The sequence below is a fragment of the Callithrix jacchus genome, chromosome 2, assembly GCF_049354715.1.
Source record: "Callithrix jacchus isolate 240 chromosome 2, calJac240_pri, whole genome shotgun sequence".
Classification (NCBI taxonomy): Eukaryota; Metazoa; Chordata; class Mammalia; order Primates; family Cebidae; genus Callithrix; species Callithrix jacchus.
Window position 1 is genome coordinate 191,266,290 of NC_133503.1, and position 25,280 is coordinate 191,291,569.

General features: G+C 44.8%; 1 protein-coding gene and 1 long non-coding RNA gene across 12 annotated transcripts in view; one reads left to right on the forward strand and one right to left on the reverse strand.

Moving 5' to 3' along the window:
- Positions 1-25,280, forward strand: part of DNAH5 (dynein axonemal heavy chain 5) — a 385,840-nt gene that overhangs the window by 46,372 nt on the left and 314,188 nt on the right. The gene's annotated exons all lie outside the window — the stretch shown is intronic.
- Positions 10,944-25,280, reverse strand: part of LOC118151594 (uncharacterized) — a 36,536-nt gene continuing 22,199 nt past the window's right edge. Inside the window, exons 4-7 of the long non-coding RNA XR_004739990.3 lie at positions 18,716-18,825; positions 16,506-16,610; positions 11,895-12,074; positions 10,944-11,788 (exon numbers count right to left, since the gene is read on the reverse strand). This is a non-coding gene — a long non-coding RNA (uncharacterized LOC118151594). The remainder of the gene's footprint in view (positions 11,789-11,894; positions 12,075-16,505; positions 16,611-18,715; positions 18,826-25,280) is intronic.

Sequence of the window (25,280 nt, forward strand, 5' to 3'; positions counted from 1 at the left end):
TAGCTGTGCTCATGCATGTGAAGCTTTTTCAGAAGATGGGATATAGGACACATTTATTTCTGCTTTTAATCTCTTAAGGAAACACCTATGATGATGCCTGACTTAACGCTGAGCGGATTGGGCATTACACTTATTTATTAACTATATGATCTTTTTATGACTCTAAATGCTATGTCAGCTATATTTCATTATATTTGCAGTTGATAGTATAGCGGCATAGAACATATCATTTCTTTTTTTTAGCTGGTAAAATTAATCTCAGAATCTTTGGGTGTTTGGTGTCCTTTTCCCAGGCTCGTGTAGACCTAGGACCTTAAAACTGAGAATCCCCTCCCAGCTACTTTATTTATTTATTTTTGAGACCGAGTTTCGTTCTTGTTACCCAGACTGGAGTGCAATGGCGTGATCTCAGCTCACCGCAACCTCCGCCTCCTGGGATCAGGCAATTCTCCTGCCTCAGCCTCCTGAGTAGCTGGGATTACAGGCACGCGCCACCATGCCCAGCTAATTTTTTAATATTTTTAGTAGAGATGGGGTTTCACCTTGTTGACCAGGATGGTCTCAATCTCTTGACCTTGTGATCCACCCACGTCAGCCTCCCAAAGTGCTGGGATTACAGGCTTGAGCCTCCACGCCCGGCACTTCATTTATTTTTGAAATATGTTCCACCTGCTTAAAGAGAAGATTTAGAGACAGTAATAAAAACAGAGCATTTAACTCCTTTCTGAACGTGTTGAGCATCTGCATCACGATTGCATTTGTTCATTAACTTCACAATGACTTTGGATCCTAATTTCATCTTCGTTAGAATTCTGCATTCTCCACTGGAAAGCTGAGCATGTGTAGACGGGCATCGCGAAGGAGAAATTTGCACGCCCATCGCCTCTTCACTGAGGATGTTAATCATGCCCCATGTCTGTGGCTTCCCACTGCCCTCCCATTGGCTTGTGTCTAATAGCTGCAGAATATGCTTTAAGGGTGTTAATGAATAACAGAAATAGATTTCCACTTCTCAGAAAAGAGCTTTGGTGTTTCTGGGACTAATTAAGGCATCTGAAGAAGGAAGTGGGTCACAGCCTAGCAGTCTCCGTGGTGATGATTGGTCTAAGCGGGGAGAGGCTGATTAAGTTTCACCTTGGGACTTTTAATTATGCCTTGGTAACTGTATGCAGATATACACCCAGTGAACTAATATCTTAAATCTAATATAAGGATTTAGAAATGGCCAATAATGTATTTTTACCTTTTTGATCTTTTAGTATTGGAAAATAAAGACATTAGATGCGAGTGGAATACCAGTAACTTGGTAGTTCATTAAATATGTTATATAAGAACAACTCTTTTATAAGGGAATCCCCTGAATATGAAAATGTATTTGCAGTGGGATGCCGAAAACTAGACTTTTAAAGTCAAGTTTTTAGGCCACTGGCACCAAAATGAAGTAAAACAGGGCCCAGCACATCACTAGCAAATGAGTAAGTGCAAAGAAATCAGGTTAAGATCGCATTTTGGTCAAAGCACAATTAGGTACAAATGACCTTTACAAGAATGTGATAGAAAAATTCCAAAAACAGAGATCGTGGGCTTTCCTTCATTCTCATTCTTATGTCTGTCTGTTTTGGAATTTCTCAAATGTGATCTGTGGGATTTTGTGGGTGATCTGGGATGATGGTGGGTTTTCTGCTGGGGTCTGAGGCCTAGGTGGGATTAGGATGCTTGTGGAGGAGATGGAAGAATCAGTCAACTTAGGTGGAAGAGTGGGGTTTTGAAGAACAAGACTTGGCATTTGCAGTGACGTGAATAATATTGTTTTATAACAATCTCATCCTTGGCTATTTAAAATGTACCCGTTCAATGCAAACTGTCAGCCAAATGCGCAAAATGAACCTTGTCTCTTCCCCAGTGAGTTTGTGAAGCTACTTGGGAGCTCTTTGGGCTTTTGTCTTCATCTCTGGCCTAGCACCAGCTTTATTTATCTGAAGATTACTTTCTAAAAGTCCCTTCATTCTGCCCCATGTACTGGAGGATTTGCTTCATGCTTGTTGGAGATGACACTCAAACTTCTTTACGGAATTTAATCCTGACCCTGTTTTTAAGGGATAGACACACTTATCTCTTTTGCAGATGGAGATTTTTGCCTAAAGTTGTGCTGAGGGACAGAGAAAAAGGAATAGTTCTCTTCCCATTTTTAGGCTGCGTGGGTTTCCAAGATACATTTGTATCCCCTTTCTCAACATATAAACCCCAGTCACAGCAAAATGAAGGGCTTCCCCTCACACCTCTGTTTCATCTTCACCTCCTCCTTCCTTTCCCCCATTACTCCTCTTTCCTCCTGACTTTTTCCTCATCCTTTTATACAATCTCCCTCTCCCTTTCCTCATCCTTCTCTTCTTCCTTCTCCCCCTCCTCCTCCCCCCTCTTCCCCCTCCCCTCCCCCTCCTCCTCCTTCTACCCTCCCCCTCCTTCTCCTGCTCCTCCCCTTTCCCCTCTCCCTCCTTTTCCTCCTCCCCCTCTCCCTCCCCCTCCTCTCACTTTTCCTTCCTTTCTTTCCCCTAACTCTAACTCTAGGCTCCTTGGGTCAGGGTCTGTCTGACAAGCAGGCGTTCAGTCCAAAGAGAACGATTCAGCGCACGTCTACCCCCTAACCCAGTACTGAGCAGGGCAGCCGTCTTGGTCCACCTGAACTGTTTGCTTTTTTGCCGAGACTTCAATGTACTTAATTTGTTCACTTTCAGCTCTCTGGTCTTGAAGCAGACAAACTTTTAAATAGTGAAGACTAACATTTAGGATTTGCTATGCACTCAGCTTAGGCATTTTCCCTTTCCCCCTTTTTACAATGTGGTTTTCTTTTACCTGGTTAAAAAGGAAAATTAGAGCTTTCATGCCAGTCAGGTTGGGGCATGCTCTAGAGAGGCAAAGTCAAGACTTGCAAGTGAAAAGCAGTCAGTCCTGCCCCAACACCTGTGCTCTGAGCGGGGAAGCAGCCCGCGGGAGGGATTTTAGAAAAAAACGCGAAACTGCCTCTTATTTCAAAGGTGTTATTTGCTTGTTTCTGGTTCTGTGCTGTTAATTTATTTAGGGTTAAATATTTCGATGTTATCTTTTTTTCTGGTTATATTTTTTCTTTTCTTTTTTAAAAAACAGATTCCCTTTAGTAATAAAATTTTAGAGGTATTATTATTATTTTTTTTTTGAGACAGAGTTTCGCTCTGTTTGCCCAGGCTGCAGTGCAATGGCACAGTCTTGGCTCACTGCAACCTCTGCCTCCTGAGTTCAAGGGATTCTCCTGCCTCAGCCTCCTGAGTAGCTGGGACTACAGGCTCGCGCCACCATGCCCAGCTAATTGTATGTTTTTAGTAGAGATGGGTTTCACCATGTTGGCCAGGTTGATCTCGAACTCCTGACCTCAAGCAGTCCACCCGCCTTGGCCTCCCAAAGTGCTGGGACTACAGGGGTGAGACACCGTGCCTGGCCTCAGTTTCTTAAAGTTTTTAGAGCAAATGTGTGTTGTTCTCTTGTGAGTCTCTTCCTTACCCCCATCCCTGCCCCCTCTCTTCTTTCCTTCCATCCTTCCTTCCTTGCTTTTTCTTTATGCTTTTAATTTACTTTTTCTCATGTTTTATTAGTTAAGTGCACAGAAGCTAGAGCCTGACTTCCTGGGTCTGAATCGGCTCCACCACTCATTAGCTGTGTGACCTTAAGTAGGTCACTCAACCTCTCTGTGATTCAGTATTTTCATCTATGAAAATGGGGATGGTGATAGTACCTACTTCACAGGCGTGTTGTGAGCTTCAAGTGGGTCAGGTTTTAGGAAGCGCTTAAAACAGGGCCTGGTATAGAGTAATGCTAGTGATTGAAAAAAAAAAAAAGACAAGTAAACCAAGGAGAAAGAACACAAAAAATCTGTAAGACCTGAGTCTCAGAGATATAATCACTATGAATAGTCTCCTTCTACACATATGCACATGTGATTTATTTACTACAAAATTAATTTTTTTACAAAATTAGATCATACTTTTTGGGGGCCTGATATATTTTTTTAAATTTTACAACATCATAAACACCTTTCAACTTAATTAAAATGCTTCTTCAAAACTATTTTTAATGGCTGCATAAAATTTCCATGTCTAGCACTCTAGTAAATGATTTTATGGATTTCTTATTGTGAAGCTGCAGTTTTTCTTCTAAAATGTTTCCTCACATGAATCACTAGAAAGAAATCGTTGCCCCCACTGTTGTTATTACCATGTCCCTGCACTTCACTTCTTACTCTGCGAGCAACCCGTTCCCTGCTCCCCAGCTCTTTCTGCTTTTCTCAGGCCTCCCTCCGGTGACCCTGCTCACCGCACGCCCTCCATCTCTACCTGGGATGCATTTCAGAAATGCTGTTCAAAAAGAGTCTTTTTGGGCTAGGTGCGGTGGCTCATGCCTGTAATCCCAGCACTTTGGGAGGCTGAGCAAGGCAGGTGGATCACTTGCGGTCAGGAGTTTGAGAGTAGCCTGGCCAATATGGTGAAACCCCGTCTCTATTAAAAATATAAAAATTAGCTGGGCATGGTGGTGCACACCTGTAATCCCAGCTACTCTGGAGGCTGAGGCAGGAGAATTACTTGAACCCTGGAGGCTGGGGTTTCAGTGAGCTGATATCCTGCCACTGCACTCCAGCCTGGGCGGCAGAGCGAGACTCTGTCTCAAAAAAAAAAAAAAAAAAAAAAAGTTTTTTTGGTTGTCAGGACACTTCCTGTAAACAGCAAACACACATTCCTCCTAATTAAAGGACAGCGGGACCACAACCCTCCTCAAACACCCTGTGATAAAATGCCTCCCTCTCCAGAATGGGAGACCACAGGGGCAGTGGCAGCAGTTTGTGCATTGATGGGCAAGTTAAACTATTCTCTACGGTTTACGTTCATCCCACTTTTATTTCATCTATGATACTATGATTTTCTACTTACTGAGTTTTGAGATTTCTTAAATTCTCAGATGATAGCATAGTAAATTTCAGTTTGTCAAAATAGCAAATCCTCATAAGAGCAGAGGCGACCCGGGAGTGAACCTTGAAACAGGCAAAGGTGGTGAAAGTGCGCCACCTAGCTGCCGCCCATGAAAGTGGCTTCTTTGAATGAGTTTCCATGTGACAGGTGTGTCTAGTTTTTGACTGTATGTTCATTTTTTTTCTCCAGGCAAAAGTAGGCATTATTTGAAGAGTAGTATTGAATAATTTATTTACAATTAAACAAGATGAGATTTTCTTTAGACCCGCCTGTTGCCCAGGCTGGAGTGCCATTTCAGCTCACTGCAACCTCCTCCTCCCAGGTTCAAGCGATTGTCCTTCCTCAGCCTCCTGAGTAGCTGGGATTACAGGTATGCACCACCACGCCTGGCTAACTTTTTGTATTTTTTAGTAGAGACGGGGTTTCACCATGTTGGCCAGGCTGGTCTTGAACTCCTGACCTCAAGCAATCTGCCCACCTCGGCCTCGCAAAGTGTTGGGATTATAGGCATGAACCACTGTGCCTGGCAAGTCTAGATTTTTATGCAAGATTCAATTCTCTTTTATTTGAGAAGTGGCGAGGCTTTAAACTTGGTTTATTTGCTAATATTATCTTATTTTCATTCTCTGGTGTGAGCAGTCGATTAGTGTTATGTGACTAAAATAGCTTCACTGTAATCTGCTTGGAGGGGTATCAGTTGTTTTATGGTTTTAGTTAATTTAATATATATTGCATTTTCAGTTACCAGAAAACTAGCTGGGACTTTTTCATCTCTATCATATTCATTGTCTACATGTACTATAGACCTCATTTTAACCAAGAATGTCTTGGAATGAATTCCCTAAAAAGCGGAGCCTGAGGCAAGGATTCGTGTGATGAAATTTATGAGGAGTCCAACCCCGGGAAGGCAAGAGTGCGGGAAAAGTGAGGAGAAGCAGGGGAGGAGGGAGAATCAAAATAAGGGAAGGTTATTTAGTTGGCTGTGTCCAGGTAGCAGTCTGGTCGGCTTCTGCCATGAGGCCACATGAAACGAGGGCAGTTGAGGAGGGGGAGGGAAGGAGAATTTTCCCTTGCTCCGGCTTACCACGGTGAACATTTCACTTAAGTGCATTAATTCCTCTGCACTACTAGTTATGCATCATGGGTGACAAGCAGATCCCAAGCGTCTTGTGGAACAGGGAAGCTGTGGGACAGGTGGCGAGAGGCATGCAGACTGTCCATCACACAGTCTGCTCACAGGAATCCATAGAGGAATAAAATAAATACTGGTTATGATCTTACTTTTTTTTCTAACAAATACTTGCCACTCTTACAATAGGATATCCAGTGTGGGTTTGGGTTCTTTTGCTTGCAAAAAATGTATACCTACTCAAGCAGTGAAAGGGGCCTGGGCCAGGGTTGTCTTGGGGAATGACAGCGTGGGTCGTGATGATGCCAGGTCTCAGGAAGGTGCAAGAACCAGATGCACCAGGTAACCCAGGGCTCTCATCTCTGCACACACAAGGTGTCTACATTTTTGTTCCTTTCTGAAGACTGGCTTTGTTTATGTCCATAGTCTTTTTGGAGACAGATGAAGCCAATCCCTGGTGTCTGAGCTTCACATTTACAGCAATCAAAGATAGAACCTAAGCCATCAAAGATAGAACCTGTCTGTCTTAGCTCCAATTCCAAAGTCAGAGATGGAAACACTGATTGGTCCAGGTTGACCAGGTGTTCCCCTCTGATCCAGTCATCCCTGTGGAGTGAAAGGGCTCAGCCATTTCTGAAATGACTCGACGTGGCCTAGAGGCAGTGGAGGGGAGGTTACCAGGGAAGTGGGGGATACTGTAGGCGGAGGTACTGACTGACACACGACTCTCCACCTCTAGGCTGCTGGGAAGCTCACAATGCACACTCATGGTCCTTCCAATATTCACTCCCCAGTGATCCCCCTGCAGCCACAAATGCATTTCCTCCCATCCCCTCCGCCTCCAGCAGGAGACTCTAAGGCTGTGCCCAGCTTTTGCGCTTACTGGAGATATCTCCAGGTCTTTTGCTGGTGGTCACATCCTCGGTGTGGTCATGATCCAGGCCAGGGAGTACAGCAGAAGACTAAGTGCAAAATTATTTAATCGTCCTCATGACAGTTGATGCAAAGTCTTGGAGGGGAAAAAGAACGGCCGATGAATCCAACATGCCCATTTTTAAGAACCTGAATGGAGCAGATGCTTCGACGAATCCTCTGGAGATTGGTCATAGTGCAGTGTCTGGGTCATTTGTGGACAGGGTTAGGGAGATAAACGGGGTGAGCAGTTCTCATGGGCATCATGCTGGTTGACTGGGCAGTGGTGTGAGTTCCTTGCTTGGCTTATTTGTTTATGCCAAGTTCTGCCCACAGGAAAGAATTCCAGACTCCAGGGTTCTTCTGGAGGGTTCTCTGTTGGGGGAGTGTTTAGGTGCTGTTCAGTTTTACCAGTGGTATTCACTTCCTTTGGGTGTTGTAACAAATCACAAGCTTAGTGGCTTAAAAGAACACACTTTTGCTATCTAACAGTTCTGCAGGTTAGAATTCGGGCATGGATCTCCCCGGGCTGAAATCAAGTCAAATGCATTCAAATGCAGTCACAGCTGCATTTCTTCCTGGAGGCTCTTGGGAGTATCTGCTCCGTTGCTTCTTTGAGCATTTAGGGGCAGCTGCATACCTTGGCTCCTTCAAAGCCAGCAACATTGCATGTCTCTGCCATGTTTCCTGTCGTGCCTTTCTCTGACCCCCTGCTACCCCTCTCTTCCACGTTTAAGGGCTCCTTATGATTACATTGAGCTCTCCTGGATAACCCATGGTAATCTCTCCATTTGAAGATCAGCTGATTAGCAATCTAGGTCCATCTGCCACCTAATGTAACTGAACATGCCCAGGTTCTGGGGATTAAGTCATGGAGCTCTCTGGGGGCTGGTTGTCTGCTGACCACAACAGGTGTTTTCTGTGGCTCCAGCGCTTGGGTCTGAAAATCGTCTGAGTGATTGAGCCAAGTGGCAGGCTTGGAGTGGTTCTGGTGCTTCAGCTTCCACAGGACCTGAGCTGATTGCCTTGTAGATGCCATTTTTGAGGATGCTCTTTTCTTCCAGTTAAACAGGAAATGATGTCATCCAGAGGTTGGGCATGCCTCTGTAGGTGTCCTGCAGGAAGCCTGTGGACTCTGCTCATTCCCATAGCCTAGAGGTTTCTAAGCATGGTCCAGGACGGGGGTGGAGGTGGGGGTGGGGAGGTGGGGCTCAGATCCTTTCAGACAACCCTAGAGGTATTTGCAGACGACATGATAGTATACCTAGAAGACCACATCACCTCAGCCCAAAAATTCCTGAAACTGATAAGCAACTTCAGCAAAGTCTCAGGATATAAAATCAATGTGCAAAAATCACAAGCATTCGTCTACACCAATAACAGACTTAAAGAAAGCCAAATCAAGAATGAACTGCCATTCACAATTGCTACAAAAAGAATAAAATACCTAGGAATACAACTCACAAGGAACGTAAGGGACTTCTTTAAGGAAAACTACAAACCACTGCTCAACAAAATAAGAGAGGACACAAACAGATGGAGAAACATTCCATGTTCATGGTTAGGAAGAATTAATATCGTGAAAATGGCTATACTGCCCAAAGTAATTTACAGAATCAACGCTATCCCCATCAAGCTACCATTGACTTTCTTCACAGAACTGGAAAAAACCACCATGAACTTCATATGGAACCAAAAGAGAGCCCGCATAGCCAAGTCAATTCTAAGCAAAAAGAACACAGCGGGGGGCATCACACTACCGGATTTCAAACTATACTACAAGACTACAGTAATCAAAACAGCATGGTACTGGTACCAAAACAGAGATATAGACCAATGGAACAAAATAGAGGCATCGGAGGCAACACAACATATCTACAACCATACAATCTTTGATAAACCTGACAAAAACAAGCAATGGGGAAAGGATTTCCTGTTTAATAAATGGTGTTGGGAAAACTGGCTAGCCATGTGCAGAAAGCAGAAACTGGACCCCTTCCTGACACCTTACACTAAAATTAACTCCAGATGGATTAAAGACTTAAACATAAGACCTGGCACCATAAAAACCCTAGAAGGAAATCTAGGCAAAACCATCTAGGACATAGGAGTAGGAAGGACTTCATGAACAAAACACCAAAAGCATTGGCAACAAAAGCCAAAATAGACAAATGGGACCTAATGAAACTCCACAGCTTCTGCACGGCAAAAGAAACAGTCACTAGAGTGAATCGGCAACCAACAGAATGGGAAAAAATTTTTGCAGTTTACCCATCTGACAAAGGGCTGATATCCAGAATTTACAAAGAACTCAAACAGATTTACAGGAAAAAAACAAACAAGCCCATTCAAAAATGGGCAAAGGTTATGAACAGACACTTTACAAAAGAAGACATATATGAGGCCAACAATCATATGAAAAAATGCTGATCATCACTGGTCATCAGAGAGATGCAAATCAAAACCACATTGAGATACCATCTCACGCCAGTTAGAATGGCGATCATTAAAAAATCTGGAGACAACAGATGCTGGAGAGGATGTGGAGAAATAGGAACACTTTTACACTGTTGGTGGGAGTGTAAATTAGTTCAACCATTGTGGAAGACAGTGTGGCGAGTCCTCAAGGCCTTAGAAATAGAAATTCCAATTGACCCAGCAATCCCATGACTGGGTATATATCCAAAGGACTATAAATCGTTCTACTATAAGGACACATGCACACGAATGTTCATTGCAGCACTGTTTACAATAGCAAAGACCTGGAATCAACCCAAATGCCCATTGATGATAGACTGGATTGGGAAAATGTGGCACATATACACCATGGAATATTATGCAGAATCAGAAATGACGAGTTCGTGTCGTTTGTAGGGACATGGATGAATCTGGAGAACATCATTCTCAGCAAACTGACACAAGAACAGAAAATGAAATACCGCATATTCTCACTCATAGGCGGGTGATGAAAAATGAGAACACATGGACACAGGGAGGGCAGTACTAAACACTGGGGTCTATTGGGGGGAAAAGGGGAGGGCCAGTGGTGGGGGGGGAGCTGGGGAGGGATAGCCTGGGGAGAAATGCCAAATGTGGGTGAAGGGGAGAAAGGAAGCAAAACACACTGCCATGTGTGTACCTATGCAACTGTCTTGCATGTTCTGCACATGTACCCCAAAACCTAAAATGCAATAAAAAATTAAAAAAAAAACCAAAAAATAAACTGTGCTCACAGTTGTCCTGTGCGCCTGTCTCCAGGGCGCCCTGCCACAGATGGAGCGTGTTTGTATATTCCTATGTTTTAAATGTGTCTTGCTTTTAATTTTTGTACAGTAAATATCAATGACTGTAACCTCTGCACACAAAGGTTCTTTGGAATCCTTGATCATTTTTAAGAGTGTAAGGGGTTCCTGAGAACTAAAAGTTCAAGAACCACCGCCACAGCCATGTAACGACTCCAGGCTCCAGGTTTGGATGGGATGCTGTCTGGAGGATCACCCCAGCCCATAAGCTCAGTGGAACAGGAATTACCTCCACTTGGAAGGTGTCCTCAGCCCTCACCTTCATCCAGCATGGAGGCAGCTGTGTATCCTCCAGGAGGGGCACTTGTGTCCTCTCGGCTGCTGAGACTGATCTGGGGATTGATTGCTCGGCATCCACTAGGAGTCAGAAAAATCCAGATTCCTGTGCCTTTTGTGCAATGGTTCTGATGCAATGGGTTTGCAGCAGGCTTGGCAATCAGTATTTCCCCAAGCATCCCAGGTAGTTCAAATGCCTGCCGAATCTACCAGCTGTGCCCCTTTTGGGAAATCAGGAGACAGAGGTTGTGGAGGGATTCTAAGTTCACCAAGAAATGGAAGGAAGAGAAAGCAGAAGGGAAGCAGGAGGGGCTCTGAAGGCAGAGCTCACCGTGAGTCCTTACCAAGGTCTTCCTGCTCCAGGGGTGAGGAACCTGCTGATTTCTCTCTGCCTCTTGCAAAAAGGCAGAAAGAAACCAAAATGATGAATAGTGCATGTGTCTACTCATGCTACAGTGCATATGTCTACGTGTGTCTACACACACTGAAAGACTGAGCAGTGGGGTAGGACGAGGCAAATAGCGAAAATAAAGACAACTGACCTGGGAGTGAGAGGCTGACAAATAATTGCCTTTAACCAAAACAATCAGAAGAAATGAGGACCTATTTGAAAGTTTGTTGTCATACAATGAGAGAAAGTATAGATTTTTATCTGGGAGACTTCAAGCCAGGTGGTAAGAAGCTCGCCTTGCAGCTTGGCAGCTCAGTGTCTGTGAAGCATAACGAAGGAAGTATTTTGACCTTTTTCTCGATTGGTTGTTATACATGAACATTCTTTTTAGGGCAAGTAGAACCGTTAGGACTGATTTGTCTGGAGCTGATGGGTTTAATTTCAACGAATCATGCTGACAAGGACGTGAAGCTTATGTCTTGTGTTTCAGTTATGATTAGAGCCAGCACTTCTAGCACCTCAAGGAAAACAGGATGACTTCAGTGTTGGCCACATGGTTATGGGTGGATGGCTGTGGGAACATCTAAACCATGGCCTCCAGTTTCACTTTTCTATAACGCTTCTTTCCCCTCCTTGACCGAGAAGATTCAGAGCTCAAGATGATGTTGGAATGATGGAGTTCAAGATATTGATCTGTTATTACAGATAACGCTGATTAGAAGTCTGTAGCCATTCACACATCCCCAACAGCTGGATGGAAGGAGCCTCCCTCTTAGGGGCTGTCCTGGTAGCACGGATGAGAGCAGACAGACAGCAACTGCTTAGAAGATGGGGGAGAGAGCCAGCACAGTATACTTCTTTCATAGTTGCAAATCAGAAAATCCACTTACCTTGCTTCTTCACACAGGCAAGGGATGGGGAGAGAGGCCAGGAGTGTGAGTCTACCGGAAGTTCCCCCACAAGGTAGTATGAGGCATGAGGAATAACTAACATTCAGCTCCATCTACTCCTTAATCTCTTTAATAAGGTTCCACTCTAGGCCAGACACAGTGCTGGGGGCTGGGGCACACCTGTGAACAAGACACATACGTGACTTTAAAGAGCTCAAGATCAGGTGCAGTTTTCTTCAGAAATGTGTTTCCCAGACCACTGACATCTGAATCATCTTGATGTTCACTCAACACATGGGCCTTGAACACCTGCTATGAATCAGGTGCTATTCTGGGTGCTGGGAATACAGCTGTGAACATGGCAGACCAAGACCCTTCCCTCCTTACCTACCATTCTAGTGGGCATAGTACGCACTATGTCAAAGGCTATAGGCAAAAATAAGTGAAGCCAGGGAGCTGGAGAAGGTTGCAGAGAGTGGGTGGGAGGCAGAGCTTGCTGCCTGATATGGTGGGGATCAGGAGTTGGCTCACTGGTAAGGGAGCATTTGAGCAGGGACCTGAAGAACTTGAGAGAATCAGGTGGCCATCTGGTGAAAGGGGTTCCAGGATGTGGGAAGATCATGTGCAAAGGTCCTGTGGCCTAAGTGTACTTGGCATCTTAATGGAACAGCTGAGGGAGGCCGAGGGCCTGGAGGGGAGTGAGCAAAGAGGAAAAGTGGTAGGAGACGGAGTAAGAAGGGTACGGAGTAAGGGGGCTAACAGGAAGAACATGAACTGACCTCCATTCTGAAAGGACAGTCCTGGTCTCTGTGGGAAAGTAGAAGGGGGATGATAGAACCATCTGGGTGCTACTGCAGTGGTTTGGGTGAGAGATGATGGTGGCGTGGCCCAGAGTGGTAGTGGTGGATTAGCTAAGAGGTGGTCAGATTCGGGATGTATTTTTGCAGCAGAGCTGGTGGAGTTTGAGGGTGGGTTAGAAGTGAAGGGGGATGAGAGAAAGCAGAGCTCAGGATGACCACAAGTCTGGTTGCCTTTGCACTGGAAGGAGGGGGAACACTGAAAGAGGAGGAGGTTTGGGATGGAAATGGCGTGTGATTTGGGAGATGCTGAGTTTGATGCCTGATCTGAGACATCCACACAGAGAACAGGGAGTTGGACAGCTGTGTCTGGAGTTGGAGGAACGGTCAGGGTTGGAGATAAGAATTTGGAGGTTCAGTGGGGTCACCTGGGGGTCAGAGTGAATGGAGAAGGGCTGAAGCCTGTGCTCTGAGCCAGCATGACATCAGAGAGCTGAGAGGTGGAGAGACTGAGGAGAAGCCAGCAGGTCAGTGCAGGGTCAGGAGACAGAACGTGCCGGTTGAGTGAAGACCGGGGATCAATTTTGCCAAATGCAGTTGATCAGTAAGACGAAGATCAATAGGCTTTAGCCATGTGAAGTTCCTGTGCCTTGATGAGCTGTTTCTATGTAGCTGAGGGGACACAAGCCAGGTTGGGGGGAGTTCAAGAGAATGAAGAATGCAGTGGAAGTCGTGGAAACTGTTCTTTAGAGGCATTTGATGAGAGGGCAGCCGCTGGGGCTGGTGGTGGAGTGCTGTGGGACCAAGGAGGGGTTCTTTGATTTCACACGTAGTCGTTGAGCACCTACTGTGTTTCAGGCTCGGCTTTACGAGTTGGGTTACACTGTCAATGAAACTAAAGAATCCATGTGCTGGGGAAGCTTACAGTCCAGTTGAGGGTGGACAATAGCATTAAACCAACACATTTCGTTTATATGTTGGAAGATGGTTCATACTATAGGAAGAAAGAAACGAGCAGGCGAGGAGCCTCAAGCATGTGTGGTGGGGGGACTGAAATTTTGAATAAGGTGGGTGAGTAGGCCTCATGATGAAGGTGATGCTGGAGGAGGACTTGCCGGATGTGTAGGCTTTGGGCATATGCACATATAGGGGAGGCCTTGCTACAAGGGAACAGCGGGCCAGAAAGCCCTGGGTTGGAGTGTAGGTGCTGGGAGGGAGTTGCGAGGAGAGACCAGCAGGGGGAAAGAACTAGGGTGTCTGTGTAAATGGGGTGGGGTTCTAGATGCCTTCGTGGAGATGTTGGCTTTGACTCTGAGTGGAACTGGGAGCCAATGGAGGGCCGAGGAGGCTGGCCAGGTGAGGGTAGAGGGGTGAGACCGGGTGGCAGATGTTGTGTTAGCCAGGTTTCTCTAGAGAAACAGAATCAATAGGACGTGTATTTATGTCTAAATATGCATACACAGTCATATTCACTTAATGATGGAGAAACACTCTGATAAATGTGCCATTGGGCAATTTGATCATTATGTGAGCATCATAGAGTGCGCTTATGAACCTGGAGCTACAGCCTACGTATCCCTAAGCTATATGGTGTGGTCTATTGCTCCTAGGCTACCAACCTGAACAGCAGGTTACTGTACTAAGTACTGTGGGCAACTGGAACACAGTGGTAAGTATTTGGGTATCTAAACACAGAAAAGGCACAGTAAGCATATGGCATTACAATCTTATGGGACACTCATATGGGGTCCATTGTTGACCAAAATATCATTATGTGGTACATAACTGTATATATACACACATATATACACAGACACACACAGAGACTGGAGACCAGGGAAAGCAGATGTAGCCTGAGTCCAAAGACCGTCTAGAGGTGGAATTCGCTCTTCCATGGAGACCTGTCTTCATTGTAGTAAGGCCTTCAGCTGACTGGATGAAGTCCAGCCACATTCTGGAGGGTCATCTCCCATACTGGAAGTCTACCGATCTGAATGTTAGTCTCATCTGAAAATGTCTTCACAGTAGCATCTAGGCTAGTGCTTCACGAAATATCCGGCTATCCTGCCTGGCCGAGTGGACACAAGAAATTAACCACTGCAGTGGTGATGAAGGGTTCTGGGCTCTGGTGCGAGACTTCTCTCTCTCAGCCGGAGGCAGGTGCTGTTATAAGCTTGAAGCAACAGTGTGTCTGCGCATGAAAGTGCTCCATATCCTCCCCTCCATAGGGACGATGCTTGGCCCCTTGGGCCTCAAAGCCACACCTGCTGTTCCACGCAACTCTCACAGAGTCCCGCATGGAGCTTATCTACGCAGCCTCTTCCCACGGGAGTCAGAGCTGAAGCAGGTTTAGGGCTTGGAATGTTTCCTGGGAGAGTCACCTCTCTCTCTCTTCCTCTCATGATTCTCCTCTTGGGTCCTGTTGGAGGCTATTTCCCAGTGGCCAAAATAAGATAAAGGGAAGAAACCCCCTCAAAACCCTCCTATAATTCAACTCTTAATGAACCCTCCCAGCCCCCACCAAGGGTGTCCCCAGCTCATCTCTCATATCCAGATGTGTCCAGGTAGGGTTGGATCCCATTTGGGGGTGGATCGCATCCTTGGCTGGGACCCAGGATGCTGATGTGTGAGATCTTGGAAGATTCCCTCTGCCTTCAATGGAGAAATTGGAGCTGCTCGTCTGGCAGTGAAGCGGTGAGGCAAGAAGGGGAGGATTCAGTCAGAGCCAGGAAGGAGAGAGGAGGAGGAGAGGGGAGAGAGGAGAGTTAGGAAGGTCTGTGTGCAAGACTTGGGGCAGCTTGGGGTGTGTGAGAACGAGGGAGCAAAGGATCTTGGACTTCCAGCCTCCCGAGTGGTGAGAAAGGAATTTCTGTTGCTTATAAGCCACTCAGTCCATGGTAATGTGTTAGAGCAGTCTGAGTGGGCTGAGGAAGGAGCTGGGGACAGAGATGGGAGAGGCATGTGTGTCCCATGTCCTTCACGGTGGCTCTTCCAGTGAGGTCCCAGAGAACCTGGAGATGTTGTGGGCAAGCCTCCACCTGAGTGATCACTGCATGGACAAGCAGAGGCTGAGAAGTTACAGCTCCTAAAAGGATGCTGGAAATACTGATCTTTTACCTTTCCCAGTGATTCCTAGAGTTGCAGTTAACAAGTCTTCCTACCAAGTCTGCTAACAGGAGTGATACTAATGAATCGTTTCCAAAACACCTATACGTCCCTCCTGAGCAACAGAATAGCTTGGGAGTAGCCCCACCTTGTGGAGAAGTCTAAAAATAGTTTAGTGACATACGTTCAAGTTTAGGGAATTTGAGACAAAATAATTTGAATTTTAGTATTTTTACTCTCCAGAAAATACCTTGAAGTTTTATATAATCAGATAAATATATTTTATGTGACACTTATAAATGTTATTTTTCAATCAGTATTTTTTCAACACGTCAATATGGTGATGAAGTCACATCATCAGTTGATATGAAGCATTTGTAACTGCATGAATACAGTAATCCCAACTTATCCTCATGTATTCCAGCACCCTCAGTGGGTGCCTAAAACCATAGCTGGGACCAAATCCGACACACACACACACACACACACACACACACATACATATATACATACATACATATGTATACACACACATTTTTTTTGTTTATTCCTATACATAAATACCTATGTATAACGTTCAATGTAGAGATTAGACACAAAAAGAGATTAACAATAACTTAGTGTAAAATGGAACAATTGTTACAATATACCTTAATAAAAGTCAAGTGTGGCCTCTCTCTTTCAAGACATCTTACTGTATTATGCTCACCCTTCTTGTGATGGTTTAAGATGTTACCGCAGAAAGCTACTGAGTGATGGACGGGCAGGTAGTGTATACAGCACGGACACGCTGGACAAAGGGATGATTCACCTCCTGGGTGGGACACAGCAGGACTGTGAGTGAGGTTTCATCACACTACTCAAAATAGTGTGCAATTTAAAATGTATGGATTGTTTATTCCTGAAATTTCCCATTTAATATTTTTGGACAACTGTTGGCCGTAGGCAACTGAGGAAAGTGAAACTGTGGGTAAGGGAACTCCTGTGCCTTGTAAGAAAAAGCCCACGTGGCTTACCCTTAATTTTTTGCACAAAGAATTATTTTCATAATTCGAATGCATTCCCTTATGCTAGTTTTAACGGAATCTGGGACAAAATGTGCCTGTGATTATCTTGGACTTGGACTTCCATGTCTCACGCTGTAGTTCTCGCCTCAGAATTTAGTTCTTTTTTCTTCTTTATTTTTTTTAGAGACAGAGTCTTGCTTTGTTTCTCAGGCTGGAACGCGATGGCATGATCACTGCAGACTTGAACCCCTACACTTAAGCAATTCTCCTGGCTTGGCCTCCCAAAGTGCTGGAATTACAGGTGTGAGCCACTGCGCCTGGCAGAATTTAGTTCTGATTCTAAATCTTGTGCAAGTTTAGATGACTGGAGGACCAAAATATAATTTTGGTTCTAAATGCAAGATAGTTGCAGAGGAGTCCGGGAAATGTAGGTTTTAGCTACAGGCTACTATGATAGAAAAAAACAAGTACTAGAACGGTATTAGAATGGATGCTGAATGAGCCAGTCTTAAGTAGCCACTAGATACTGAAGACTGCAGAACAGAATTTTATAGAAGGCTGAAATTCGGAGATACGTACTTGTACAACCATACTAACTGTTGGAAAGTTGAATAGTTCCATTCTATATGGTAAGTAAGCCATGCCCCAGAACGCTTACATGCCCCATTTTTGCCCTGTCGATTCTCTTTTCTCATTCATGATCCTTTAAATTTCTCAATCATCCTGCAAGGCCGGGACTAAATTAATCCTGGCACAGAGCCATGGACTGGCATCTGTTGTTTGTTGGTGCCACGAATGATTTGGCTCTGTGTCCCCACCCAAATCTCATCTTGAATTGTACTCCCAGAATTTCCACATGTTGTTGGAGGGACCCAGTGGGAGATAATTGAATCATGGGGGCAGTCTTGCCCATACTGCCCTCGTGGCAGTGAATATGTCTCACAAAATCTACTGGTTTTATAAGGAGAAACTCGTTTTGCTTGGCTGTCATTCTCTTTCTTGCTGCTGCCATGTGGACATTCCTTTCACCTTCTGCCATAATTGTGAGGCTTTCCCAGCCATGTGGAACTGTAAGTCCAATAAACCTCTGTCTTTTGTAAATTGCCCAGTCTCAGGTATGTCTTTATCAGCAGTGTGAAAACGGACTAATACAGTGCCCACATTCATCAATGCCCCTACAATTCTGCCTCCTGGATGCCTGCCACTACATTTGCTCCCTCAGTCCCTGTGGACTCCAGAGGGCCAGTCTGTGCCTCATCAATACTCCCCAGCTCCTGAGAAGCCGTGGTCCCTACCAGCCTCCTGGCCACTGATACCAGCGTTCCGTGGCTTCCGAGACATTGTGTGTCTCCTGGCAAGGTGGGCTCAGAGGCAGTGTGGGAGTAGTGGTGGTAGTAGTGGAACCTTAGTGGGCAAAGGTGCTCATTGGGGCCTGTGAAGCTGTGGCTGCCAACTTTCGGAAATTGTAGTCTCTTTAGCACTTTGGATATAAAAAGTCAGGAAAAGAGGGTGAGTAACAAAGGTGGTCATGCTGGCACCTGTACAATGTTTCAACCTCCCTGGGCGTGATGGATGGGACTTATAGGGGGTGGTTTTGGGTCAGGAAATCTCCTTTTCACCATCCCTGTTGAACTTGACCTTGATTAAATGGGACAAGTTCATTAAAACCCATCAAATGCCATCCTATCATAGGTATTAATGAATATGTGTTGTCAACCCAAATAACAGAGAGGGAGATTCTGCAAAATAAAATGATGTTGCTGGGCATGGTGACTCATGCCTGTAATCCCAGCACTTTGGGAGGCTAAGGCAGGCAGATTGCTTGAGTCCAGGAGTTTGAGACCAGCCTGAGCAACATAGTGGAATCCCATCTCTACAACAAATACAAAAAATTACAGGTGGTGGCGCTCACCTGTAGTTCCAGCTACTTGAGGTGGAAGGATTGCTTGAGCTCAGGAGGCAGAGGTTGCAGTAACCCAAGATCGCACCACTGTACTCCAGCCTGGGTGACAGAGTGGGGCCCTGTCTCAAAAAAAGAAAACAAGAAAGAAAGAAAGAAAGAGAATGATGTTTGCTCAGGAATAGGGATCTCAGTGGGAATATGTGTGTGTAGTAAACTAAGTACTTATTCAGGAAGGTAAAGGAAGGCAAAAGTTTTAAAAGGAAAAGTGAGGATGATGACATAATTGTGTTTAGATAATTATCTTTGGCCACAGGGACCAATAAGAGTGGCATCCGTTGGAGGTCAGGCAGGCAGTTGCTGGAAAGATGTCCTTGCAGAATTGTTTTGTGGTTGCAGAAGCTTTTATGCAAGGCTGTGGATTTTGCAGTCTTTTGTGGTCATTCTTGCAATCAGGCATTCGCACATGAGAACCTTCTGTTTATGGCCTTCTTTGGCTCAGTTTTTTTTTTTCTTTTTTAACACAAGTGACTCCATTTTGATTCTGACAACTTGCACAATGTATATCTCTATACGTCTATATATATATCCTTATTTCACTGCTCTGTGCCGAGTGTTTTCTAAAAGAAGATTGACTCATTTGGGTCCTATAATTAACATCCTCCTCCTCTCCATTTTACAAATGAGGAAACTGAAGCACAGAGAAAGTGCTTGAAGCCACAGCAGAAGAGGGGGGCAGCTCAGTGACAGAGCCATCCCCTGAGCACACCCATCTCATGGGTTTGAGCTTGTGAATTGTGACATGGCAACAAACACTCCTGAAGACTTAGTGGTTGTATTAGTTTCATACTCCTACTGTAACAAACCTGGTGGCCTAAAGCAGCCCAAATTTATTTTCAGACAGTGCTAGAGGGCAGAAGTCCAAAGTCAGTTTCACTGGGCTAAAATCAACATGCTGGCAGGCATTCCTTCTGGAGCTTCTGGGAGAGAATCATTTCTGCCTCTTTTTCAGCTTCTCAAGGTCATCTGAATTCCTTGGCTCCTGGCCTCCCCCGGCATTGCTGCGACAGCCCTTCTTTCATCACATCAACTTTTCTCTGCCCTTGCCTCTCCTGTCTTCCACTTATGGAGGTCCTTGTGATTACACTGGGCCCACTGGATAATCCAGGGTTGTCTCTCACTCACTGAATGCTTAATCTATTCACAAATGCTAAGCCCCTCTTGTCATGTAAGGATATCTATTTACAGGCTTCCAAGGTTAGAACATGGACATTTAAAAAAATGTTTATTTATTTTTAGAGATGGGATCTTGCTATGTTGCTCAGGAACATGGGCATTTTTTGGGGGTCAAAGTAATAATGTTCAGAGTCTAAAAAAATGGCAGATTGGAGGCAGGACTAAGTTGCAGCTCCCACTCAAATGGACAGAGCAGCATGTGGAGACTCACATCATGAATTTTGCTCCAAGAACTACCACAGAAACATATGAGGAAAGCTGAGGGAATCCACAGACCCTCTGAAGGAACTGGCTCGCTGCTGAGGCTCCATAAAATAGCTGAGAAATTCCAAGTGCCCAAAGTGTGAGAGGGGGAATGTCTGCTCCTGAACACTCATCCTCACTGGGGAACCTGAAGGTCCAGATCATAGGAGAAGGATTTGACTTTACCTAGAATTGAGATGAATTGAGAGAGCCAAGTGAAATATAGAGGTAGAGGAAGCAGTGGGAAGAGCCCGGTGGGTACTCTCGGTCCCCAGGGAAGCCATTTCTGACTTTGTTTCACAGGGGTCCTTGGAGAGAGCTGCCAGTGGAATTGGGTAAAGACCACAGAGAGGAGGGAACTTCCAGCTGAACTTTGTAACAATTTCGATCAAATGTGAACTTTCCTGAACAGACTCCTGGGAAATGGGAGAATGAGGAGTGCAGCTATGAACACAGAAATTGCGGCTGGTAGGGAGGCATGAAACCTGAAAGCCCTGCTTGCTTTATCAGTAGGGAGGCTTGTAGCCTGAGAAAAGTTCTCAGCCCTGTTCACCGGCTGTCTGGAAATAAACTTGGTGCTGTTGGAGAACCATGGTAGAAGTGAGACTGGCTTTCAAGCTGCATGGGAGCGGGGTGAAGCCTGTCATTGCTGGCTTTTTCCCACTTCCTTGACAACCTGTATGACACAGGAGAGGCAGCCATAATCCCCCTGGGAATGTAACTCCACTGACCTGGGAACCACATCCCCATCCTCCATAGCAACCACAGCAAGCCCTGCCAAAGGAGAGTCTGAGCTCAGACACGCCTAACCCTGCCCCCACCTGATGATCTTTCTCTACCCACATTAGTAGCTGAAGACAAAAGACATAATCTCTTGGGAACTCTATGGCCACACCCACCACCTGAGAAATGCTAATGCTTATCCAGGTGACCCTAGGCCAAGCTTATATCCTCCCTATACTACTACAGCTGATGCTGTCTTGAAAGCATCACCTGCCCGCTAGAGGCCAACTAACACAAAACCAGCACACTAAGCAAAACTACAATCAAGGACCCTCACAGACTCCACTTCACTCTCCTGCTGCCTCCACAGGAGCAGGTACTGGTATCCATAGCTGAGAGACCTGAAGATGGATCACACCACAGGACTCTTCGCAGACATTCCCTGCGACAGTCCACTGGGTGGCTAGATCCAGAAGAGAAATACTAGTCACTGCAGCTTGGCTCTCAGGAAGCCCTATCTCTAGGGGAGGGGGGAGGATACCACATCAAGGGAGTACAGAGTGGGACAAAAGAATCTGAACAGCAGTCCTTGAGCCCAGATCTTCCTCTGACATAGTCTACCCAAATGAAAAGGAACCAGAAAGACAATTCTGGTAATATGACAAAACAAGTTTCTTTAATATCCCTAAAAGATCACATTAGCTTACCAGCATGGATCCATACCAAGAAGAAATGACTGAATTACTAGAAAATGAATTCAGAAGGTCAATTATTAAGCTACTCAAGGAGGCACCAGAGAAAGGTGAATACCAACTTAAAGAAATTAAAAAAAATGATATAGGGGGATCCAAGATGGCCGAATAGGAACAGCTCTGGAGTGCAGTTCCCAGTGAGAATGATGCAGAGGGTGAGTGACCACTGCAATTACAAACGAGTTTTTACTGCCCACAGACCAGGAGATTCAAGGGCTGAAAAGTGCCATGAGTTTCCAGCACGGCTGTCTCAGCCGGCACAGTGGGTCTCTGCACAGAAACTCACACAAATCTGGGTGGCCATTTCAACTGGTGCCCGGAACACCTGGGAGACAGAGCTGCCCATTCAACTGAAAAAAAAGGGGGCTGAAACAGAGAGCCAGGTGATCTGGCTTGGCGGGTCCCACCCCGACAACGACCAGCAATCTGAAACGCTCTGGATTGACAGTTTCTAAGCAAGCACAGGTGGAGCCAGAACAGTCCAGCTCTGTGGGGGGAAGGGTGTCTGCCATTGCCGAGGTAGTCCTCCACTACAGAGGCAGTCCACCATTACTAAGGCAATCTGCCATTACTGAGGCAGTCCACCATGACAGAGGCAGTCCACCATTACTGAGGCAGACCGCCATTACCAAGGCAGTTCTAACTATACCTCTATAAATAAAACTGCAAGGAATTTCACATAGCAGCTGGGCAGAGCCCACTGCAGCTCAGCAATGCCTCTGCTGGCAGACTGTGACTAGGCTACCTCCTTGCTGGGCAGGGCATCTCTGAAAAAAGGAAGCAGTACATCAGGAACTTATAAATAAAGCCCCACCTTCCCAGGACAGAGCACCTGGGAAAAAAATGTGGTTATGAGTTCTGCTGCAGCAGAATTAAACATTCCTGCCCCGCAGCTCTGAATGGAACAACGCAGCTTACAGCTCAGCACCAGAGCTCCTATAAGGGACAGACTGTCTCCTCAAGCAGCTGTATACCCCGACTCCTGTATATCCAAAGAGACACCTCTGCAAAGGAAACCTCAGGCAGACATCTGGCAGGTATCCTTCTGGGACAAAGATAACAGACGAAGAAACTGGCAGCAACCCTTACTGTTCTGCAGCCACTAAAGGTGATCCCAGGCAAGCAGGGTCTGGAGTAGACCTCCAGCAGTCCTACAGCAGGGGGGCCTGACTGATGGAAGGAAAACTAAAGATCAGGAAGAAATAACTTCAACGTCAACAAAAAGGACATCCACTCAGAGACCCCACCTGAAAGTCACCAACTACAAAGACCACAGGTAGATAAATCTACAAAGATGGGAAGAAACCAGCACAAAAATGATGAAAACACCCAAAACCAGAATGCCTCCCCTCCTCCAAGAGATCACAACTCCTCACCAGCAAGGGAACAAAGCTGGATGAACGAGTCTGATGAATTGACAGAAACAGGCTTCAGAAAGTGGGTTATAACAAACTTCTCTGAGCTAAAAGAACATGTTCTCAACCAATGCAAAGAAACTAATAACCTTTAAAAAAGGTTTGATGAAATGCTGACGAGAATAAACAGCTTAGAGAAGAATATAAATGACGTGATGGGGCTGAAAAACACAATACAAGAACTTTGTGAAGCATATACAAGTTTCAATAGCCAAATCGACCGAGCAGAATAAAGGATATCAGAGATTGAAGATCAACTCAATGAAATAAAATGAGAAGGCAAGATTAGAGAAAAAAGAGTAAAAAGAAATGAAGAAAGCTTTCAAGAAATATAGGATTATGTGAAAAGACCTAATCTTTGTTTGATAGGTGTACCTGAATGTGATGGAGAGAGTGAATCTAAGCTGGAAAACACTATTCAGTATATTGTCCAGGAGAACTTCCGCAACCTAGCAGGCAGGCCAATATTCCAGTGAACACCACAAATATATTCCTCAAGAAGAGCAACCCCAAGGCACATAATCATCAGATTCACCAAGGTTGAAATGAAGGAAAAAGTGCTAAGGGCAGCCAGAGAGAAAGGTCAGGTTACCCACAAAGGGGAGCCCATCAGACTCACAGCAGATCTTCAGCAGAAACCCTACAAGCCAGAAGATATGGGGGCCAATATTCAACATCCTTATACAAAAGAACTTGCAACCTAGAATTTCATATCCAGCCAAGCTAAGTTTTGTAAGCGAAGGAGAAATAAAATCCTTTACAAACGAGCAAGTACTCAGATATTTCATCACCACCAGGCCTGCCTTACAAAAGCTCCTGAAAGAAGCACTAAACAGAAAGGAAGAACCAGTACCAGCCACTCCGAAAATGAACCAAATGGTAAAGAGAATCGGCACAATGAAGAAACTGCGTCAACTAATGGGCAAAACAACCAGCTAGCATCAAAATGGCAGGACCAAATTCACACATAACAATATTAACCATAAATGTAAGTGGGCTAAATGCCCCAATCAAAAGACACAGACTGGCAAATTGGATAAAAAGTTAGAACCCATCAGTATGCTGTATCCAGGACACCCATGTCAAATGCAAGGAAACACATATGCTCAAAATAAAGGGATGGAGGAAGATTTACGAAGCAAATGTAGAGCAAAAAAAAGCAGGAGTTGCAATCCTAGTCTCTGATAAAATAGACTGTAACCAACAAAGATCAAAAGAGACAAAGAAGGACATTACGTAATGGTAAAGGATCAATGCAACAAGAAGAGCTAATGATTCTAAAAATATATATGCAACCAATACAGGAGCACCCAGATATATAAACCAAGTCCTTAATGACCTACAAAGAGACTTAGACTCCCACACTATAATAGTGGGAGACTTTCACACTACACTGTCAGTATTAGACAGATCAATGAGACAGAAAATTACAAGGATATCCAGGACTTGAACTCAGATCTGGACCAAGCAAACCTAATAGACATTTACAGAACTCTCCACCCCATATACATAGAATATACATTCTTCTCAGCATCACTCACACCTATTCTAAAATTGACCACATAATTGGAAGTAAATCACTCCTCAGCAAATGCAGAAGAACAGAAATAATAACGAACAGTCTCTTAGACCACAGTGCAATCAAATTAGAACTCAGGATTCAGAAACTAACTCAGAACCACACAGCTTCATGGAAACTGAACAACTGGCTCTTGAATGTTGACTGGATAAACAATGAAATGAAGGCAGAAATAAAGAAGTTCTTTGAAACCAGCAAGAACAAAGATACAATGTACCAGAATCTCTGGGACACTTGTAAAGCAGTGTGTCTAGAGGAAAATTTGTAGTAATAAATGCCCACATGACAAGCAAGGAAAGATCTAAAATAGACACTCTATCATCAAAGAGCTAGAGGAACAAGATTAAAAAAACCTCAAAAGCAAGCAGAAGATAAGAAATAACTAAGATCAGAGCAGAACTGAAGGAGATAGAGACACAAAAAATTCTTTAAAAACTCAATAAATCCAGGATCTGTTTTTTTTAAAAGATCAACAAAATAGATGGACCACTAGCCAGATTAATAAAAAAGAAAAGAAAGAAGAATAAAATAGATGCAATAAAAAATGATAAAGGATTCCACAGAATTACAAACTACTATCAGAGATTACTACAAACAACTCTATGCACATAAACCAGTAAACCTGGAAG